The sequence below is a fragment of the Rhinolophus ferrumequinum genome, chromosome 9 (genome assembly GCF_004115265.2).
Source record: "Rhinolophus ferrumequinum isolate MPI-CBG mRhiFer1 chromosome 9, mRhiFer1_v1.p, whole genome shotgun sequence".
NCBI classification, from domain to species: Eukaryota; Metazoa; Chordata; class Mammalia; order Chiroptera; family Rhinolophidae; genus Rhinolophus; species Rhinolophus ferrumequinum.
In genome coordinates this window covers 27,277,701-27,285,090 of record NC_046292.1, presented here as the reverse complement: position 1 = coordinate 27,285,090, position 7,390 = coordinate 27,277,701, and the positions used below count along the sequence as shown (strand labels likewise).

Genomic DNA, 7,390 nt, shown 5'->3' with positions numbered 1-7,390 from the left:
GAACCCTCCCGTAGGGGGTGAAGCCCCTCTGATCCCTGCTGCCTGAATCTTGAGCCAGCATCGACCAAAGAACGTCATTCTTCTCTTCCTAGTAGAGCACGAGGGCAAGGACCTGTAAATCTACCTCTTCATCCCCAGGGCCTAGCACAGGCGAGTCATTCTCAAAGTGCGTTGAATGAATAATCAGAAACTGGCAGACCTCTTTCACCAGGGCCCAGGTTCTAACCAGTTTGGTGGAAAGAGCCAGGGGCTTGTGACTAAATTCCTGCTGTGCGTCATCAAGTCACCCACCCTGGTGCCCAGGACCAGGCCTGGCTTCCCTCCAGAGCACAACCAGATGCAGGGTCTTTCCCCAGAGAGCTGAGAATGGAAGGCAGAAGACCCAGACATAGAGAAGGAGGGTAGGACGCAGAGGAGGGATGGAGTTCAATGCCGTGTCCACGGAGAAAGAGCAGAGAGGCTGCCACAGGCTCCCTGGCTCAGACCCAGGCAGGCGGAGGGGGAGGACTCATTCATCCAGGGCCAGCCCAGGAGTGAGACTGCGGAGCTGGCTGGCCCGGCCCAGTCCTGGGGTCAGGGCTGGGAAGGATTTCCTCAGGCTCCCTCCCCCAGTGCAGAGCCGCTGGGAACCTGTCGGACAAATTTAGTTCGGGGAGGGGCCAAGGAGTGCCTGTCAGCGCAGAAAGTCGGGGCAGTAGAGGCAGCCCCTTGGCGGAGCACGCCCGGACCCGGGGAGCAGCCTGTCCTGCCTGGGGCGCCCCTTGGCCTACCGAGGGAAGGAGGTAAGCTGCGGGAGCTGCGAGCGGGTGGACGGAGTCCCTCCTTGGGGACAAGAGAGTTGGTGGCAGGAAGCATGGGGGCAGAGGTGGAAGCAGCGGGAGGCGCAGGGCTGGTTAGAGTGCTTCCTTGGCAGCCTCCCTTCCTGAGTAGCCTTCAGAAGTGGCCGCTAGAGATCTTGCAACTTTCTTTTTAAAGTTGGCAACACGTTAGACCAGGAGTCAGGGGGCTGTTTCTTGGTTTTTCCGCAGGGACATGATGGAAGGACCAGGTAATGCTCTTCCCCATCCCTGCCCTGGTCTTCTCTCCCTTGATTACATTGTAACCCAGTAACTCCCCAACTCCTGCCTCCCAGTTTTTTCCTTCCGTCAACTAAGTAAGTTCCTAGCCCTCCTGTGGTGCTCCCCCTCTGCCCTGTCTAGGGCACTGGAGACCACAGTCAGGGGGGACAGCCTCTGCTTCTTCGTGCAAGGCACCTCCCCAGGATTATTTGTTTCCTCCTTCCTGGTATGGGATATCTGAAGGATTTCATTCATTTACGTATTTGTTATTATTCATTTGTTTACTCATCATTGTTTGAACATGTATCTGGATTCTCTGGGGTGGGGGAATACACACAATTTCTGCTCTTCCTGGGAATAAGAAAACTGAAATTTATTTCACAAACATTTAATGATCATCTATAAGCTGGTGGTCAGTGTGGCATAGAGGAAAATTATTTTGGCGTCACAGAGACACCTGATTTCATGTCCCACTTCTCCTGTTCTCTTCCTGAGCCTCAGTTTCCTTATCTGTAAGATGATATTGTTATGAAGATGACATGGGACAATGCATGTCACACACCCAGCTGGCACACATGGAGCCTCAATGAGCATCCATGCTCTTCCTTTCTTTTTGGCCCCCTTCCTACCACGTCCCTCCCTAACTGCCACCGCCCCTCCCCCTACCCCCGTTAGGCTTGTAAAGATGTGTAAGTCAACTTCTGGCCTTGAAAGCACTGAGGCAGTCTTGTAAACACAGAACAATGAAGAGAGGGAGGTGAAGAAGCGGTGGGGGTGGGGCTCAATAAGGAAGGTGTCTCCTGGGGGTTTGAGGTAAGAACTCTGGCCCAGGGCTGGAACCTGGAACTTGAGGGAGGTGTTGTCCCCAGCAGGCTCTCCTGCTGTGTTTCTAAATCTGCGCATTCACACTGAACAAGTGTCCCTAAAACCAACTCTGCTTTTAAATGCATTATCTCATTTCACCATAACCCTGTTGTGATACTATCCCCATTTTACAGATGAGGAAATGAAGATACAAATAGGCTAAATGATTTGCCAAAGGTCACATGGCTAATAAGTTTCTCTGTATCAGAAAGAATAAAAAGGACATCATCATTTCCCAACTTCCTAGACATCAGCTTCTCACTTCCTGCACATCCCCTGCTCTAGGCTGCTTCATCCAAGTGGAGAAGAGCACACTCCTTCCCTGTTTTGTTAAATCATTCACTCATTCATACATCATTCATTCAATCAAGTGCTCTATTGGTCCCAAGAGGGCAGTGACAGTGTCTGTTGGTTCACAGTTGTATAACCAGCAACTTTAATATCCCTGATACAGAAATGTTTGATGAATCCCCTGTGAGTAGATGAGTCTTGCAAACATTTACTGATGTTCCGTAATAGGGATTTGAAGATGAATAAAACAGAAGTCCTATTCTCAGGGTGTTCACAGCCTTGTGGAGGAGATGGTGATAATATAAAGACGACAATGGCGTCCTAGAGAGGAGCAGAAGTTGCTGAGGGAACTAAGAGGGCATTTAATTCTACCATGTCTGCTTTGTTTTCCACTGTATCCAGTGCCTAGCACAATGGCAGGCACGTGGCAGATGCTCAATATGGCTTTGCAGAGGAGATGTTTAGGACAGTGTAGTGAGGGGCGGCCTGCGGGGTCTCAGCTCCCACTCCCCACGTAAGAACGCAGGACATGGTGAGGCCAAAAAGGAACACCCACGGAGCCATAGATAGGGGAATCATACCACTACATTCTCGCTGGTGGCTGGGTTGGGGACACAGGAAGCAGGAGCCACATTATCCGCAACCTGCCGTCCACTTCTTTGCCAACCAACCAACCCCACTTGCTAGCTGCAATCCGCTCTTGCTAGCTCAGCCACCATCTTCTTGCTAGCCCCCATTTTCTGCTAGCATAAGCACAGCAGTTATATTAGTGGCCAATGGCTCACTGGTTACAGCTGACGGCCAACTAGCCACAGCTGATGGCCATCCAATCACAGTTGATGGCCATTTACTACCTGAGCCAGCACCTTTCCACATGAGAGCGAGAGCCTGGAAACTGCACTCCTGGCTCTGTGCCCACAGACAGTCTTGAAGGGGGTGTTAGAACTTCATCAAAAGAACAAATTGGGAAGGGAAGATTGTCTAGTAGAGGGAAATGCTCAGGAAAAGTCCTAGTGGAGGAAGGGAGCTGGAATTGCTGGGGGCTCAGTATGGCTGAAGTGTAGGGTGTATATGGAGGAATGGCAAGAAATGAGAGTGGATAAATAGGCAGGGCTCAGGTCATGAGGCCCATGTGTGCCTTGTTAAGGAACCTAGATTTTATACCAATGGCATTAGGTGACTATTGAAGGGATTTGGCAAAGGGAAGACATCATCTGATTTGTATTTCAGAAGTGTGGCTGATACATGGAGGAGATGAGACCAAGGTCTCCAGGCCTGATGGGGACCCTACCTGTCTGAGGAAATGAATTTTCCCTTTTAGGACTTCCTTTCTAGGACTTCATGATGGTTCATGAAGAGCCTCCTGACTTGTCTTGTGTCCTGATCTATGGGTGCTTGGCCTCAGGTGTATGCTGGGTTACAACTAATCTATTCTTCCTAATAAAAGTACTGAAATTTACAAATGATTTACATGTGTACAATTTGGAGCAAATTCAGGGATATGCTGCTTACTAATTTGCAACCCCTTGTGCTTTCTTAAGTAAAAGAGAAAGAGATGGAGCTGTAGATGGGGCACTAGGAATTTTACCGAGCTCTTACTTAATGTGTCCAGGGAGTTTGTGTCGAATATGCCAGTGGGCCTGGAACAGGAGGGACGTGGACATGGATAACTCTAAGGGAGTCAGTTTCCAGATTGTCAGGTTCTACAGGTACTCTTTCCTGAATCCAGCTGCTTGTCTGGATTCTTTTAAGCTCTCCTTTTCAACTCTAATTCATTGCTTACCTTCTCTGGATTTACTAGACCCTCATTGAATCTTTCTATGGTGTGTCGCTTGGGGATACAAAAACCAGAAGGATGATTGGAGAATGCTCTGTTTCTGAGAGAGCAAGCAGAGAGAAATTAGGTAAAATAGACTGTAGGGGTGGTGCCTTACTACAGACTCTTAGTATTTATTAAAAAACAAAACAAAAGCTTGTTTAATGCTAATTATGTGCCTGACACTTCAAAGGGTGTTACAGATTAATAAACTTTAATACTCATATCAGATCTATAAGTATTTATCTGATATCATCTTTTACAGATGAGGTTCCCAAGGCACCCAGAGGTTTATTTAATAAGTTGCCGAAGGTCACAGCTATTAAGTGGCAAATCAGGATTTGATCTCTTGTACCTTTCCTCTATAATGTATACTATTAACCATTATGCTACTTTACTTTAAACATGCTTTAGCTCTTTATCTATGTATTGTAAAATTAGAATTGGGACTTGAGCCAGTTGTCATGGGGATGAAAATGGATACATTTATAGAAATTTTTAGAAATGAAGGTGGATTTTCTTACAGACAGAAATATTCTGGTTTGGCTGATAAGTTTAACAGTGAGGACTGGCTTTGACAATCAAATTATATGGTAGACAATTTTGTGGATGAAAAAGGAGACACATGCTAAATCTGACAAGCTCAGGGGAAGCCAGCATGACAGGCTGTACAAACTCAGAGACCGAAAGTAACCACATAAGATGGTCTGAACATAAAAATTCCTAACTAAAAGCGGGTCATGGCTGGGAGTCACATCCTAGGCCTGTAGCTTCCTTGACAAAGGTCAAGTTTTACTTGAAGTGAGTCTGTCAATTGTCTTTTTGGAACTAAGATAACATACCTTTGAAATGTCAGAACAATCTCCTTTTCCATACCCCGTAGGGTACAGCCCACCACACCTGAGTATGAGACCACAGAACTTCTCATTGTTATCTTGTTCCCCAAATACCATCTCTATGTGTGCTATAAATGTTAATTATTAACTATCCTGTACCCACCAATGTAAAAGAAGTATGTGTCTCTCTGTTTTACTTTCTATCCAATCCCAGAGATTTCCCCACTTTGCTTTCTCCCATCCCCTTAATCTACCACCAATGGATTTCATAAACCTTCCTTAGGTCCCCTCCTTTGACTAATGCATAAAATAAGCTGCAAAACTGCCATTCTCTGGAACATTTTCTTAATCCATTGAGATTTTGCTTCCTGAGCCCTTGTCAGTTGGGCTCAAATAACTCATGAAAATTCTCTGTAGGTTTGGATGTTTCTTACGTAGAAAATTTCTATAAATTGAACAAGTTAAATCTGTAGCTCCAAGGTTTGGGTGAAAATATATCTAAAGCCTGCCTCTACTAAAGACGGTGCCAGAAAATTCTGCCTTGGAACCTACTTTAACTTGATAAAAATAACTTTAGTTATTAACTTAAAAATGTGTGAGAGGGTCATAGCGTTTTAAAAATTCTTATGGGGACTTGAGCAAAAAATGTGAAGACTTCTGGTATATGGCACACATAAACATCATGGGCCACGTACATCATGGTGGGGGCGAGGATTCTGATCGGGTGAGGTGAAGTGGCTTGTCCGTAGGTAAGCAGGGGCAAAACTGGAGCAACAACCAGGGTTTTCTGACTGCCGTAATTTCAGTGCTCTTTCTATTGTTATTCCATACTTCCTTCTTCCTTCCTTCTTCATTTATTTGATGGTTTGCTTGGGAAGACTTCCAGGGAGATGCTATTTGTTCTGAAGCAGCTAGCCTTGTGTGTATGTATCGGGGTGTGTGAGGGGTAAAGGAGAAAGGGTTTGGTGGCGGGAACTGCCAGGGCAAAGACCCTGAGGCAGGAGAGACCCGGGTGTGTTCCCGGAACAGAAAGAAGGCGCTGCAGTTGCAGCACAGAGATATTGGGGGAGAGTGGTAGAATTCCACGAAGAAGCAGGAGCTAGGTCCTGCAGTACCTGATCAGTCATGGTAAGGAGCCTGTATTTATCTCAAAGATAATGGGAAACCATTGGAGGATTTTATTTAATCAAAGAGTTGCTATATTCTGATTTACGATGGTGTTTTGTTTTGCTTTGGAAGGGGCAGGAGTGGAAACAGATGGAGACTAATTGGGAGGCTATTTCAGATGAGACATCTGCATCTACTCTATGGAGGGACACGAAGAGGAAGTGTTCATGGGAAGGCAAAATGCTGGGATGTCATTCTGTCTTCTAGTTCTGATGAGCTGTGTGGGTAGTGATTGCTGTATAACAAACCCCCTCAAAACGCAGTAGCTTACAACAACAGCCATTTTATTTTGTCATGATTCTTTTCCGTTTTTCTGCTCAGCTGTCAGCTAGGGTCCATCACTTGGCTCTTCGGATGGTCCCTGACTTACAATGGTTTGACATAACCATTTTTCAACTTTATGATGCTGTGAAAGTGATATGCATTCAGGTCTTTGAATTTTGATCTTTTCCCAGACCAGTGATATGCAGTACAATATTCTCTCGTGATCCTGGGTGGTGGCAGGGAGATGATTTTGTCCAACTGTAGGCTAACGAAAATGTTGTGAGCACATTTAAGGGAGGCCAGGCTAAGCTATGATGTTCCGTAGGTTAAGTGTATTCAATGCATCTTCCACTTACAATATTTTCACCTTAAAATTGGTTTGTCAGGATGTAACCCTATCGTCAGTCAAGGAACATCTGTATTTAGTTGATGGATGAGCTGGGCTGGAAGGTCCCAGAAGCTTTCACTGATAAGTCTGGCATTCTGGTGATCGTGTACGTGGCCTCTCTCTCCACGTGAGTGGCTTGGGCTTCCTCATAGCTAGCCACCTCAGGGTAGTCAACCTTCTTATGTGGTGTCAGGCTTCACAAAGGGAGGAGCATTCCAAGAGGAATGAAAGTGGGGACTGCAGATCTCTGAAGGGCTGGCCTTAGGAGGTACCCAGCGCTATTTCTGCCATGTATCATTGGTCAAAACCAGTCACAGCGCTGGCCTTGATGCAAGGAGAGGAGGAACAAACCCTACCTCTTAGCGGAAGGAATGGCAAATAATGTGCTCTCTCTTTAATTTACTATACTAGGCTTCTGGGAACTGGATAACCATAACCACTCTGATGATGCTGACCCACTTTTAAATCTAAATCTGAATCTGTGTTGGAACAATTTGTAGGTCTTTATTCCTCACTGGATAGGGAGGGCTTGGGAAACAGGAGGTAGTTGTTTTTTCGTTTTTTCTTTGTGTTCCCAGAGCCTAACATACATGAGGCATTCAGGGAATGCTTGTCCAATGAATGCACAAATCAAGTAAGAATTCATTGGTTATCACACGTGGTGGACCTAAGAATACCCCGGGGAGCTGTTAAAAAGACATGCAGA

At 46.1% G+C, this 7,390-nt stretch overlaps 1 protein-coding gene across 2 annotated transcripts in view; it reads left to right on the top strand.

The window, feature by feature from the left end:
* The first annotated feature begins 557 nt into the window (after positions 1 to 557).
* The window catches only part of RHBDL2 (rhomboid like 2), a 45,931-nt gene continuing 39,098 nt past the window's right edge, over positions 558 to 7,390 (top strand). For both annotated transcript variants that reach the window (XM_033115299.1, XM_033115297.1), the window contains exon 1: positions 558 to 782. The gene's annotated coding sequence lies outside the window, so the exon portion shown is untranslated. The remainder of the gene's footprint in view (positions 783 to 7,390) is intronic.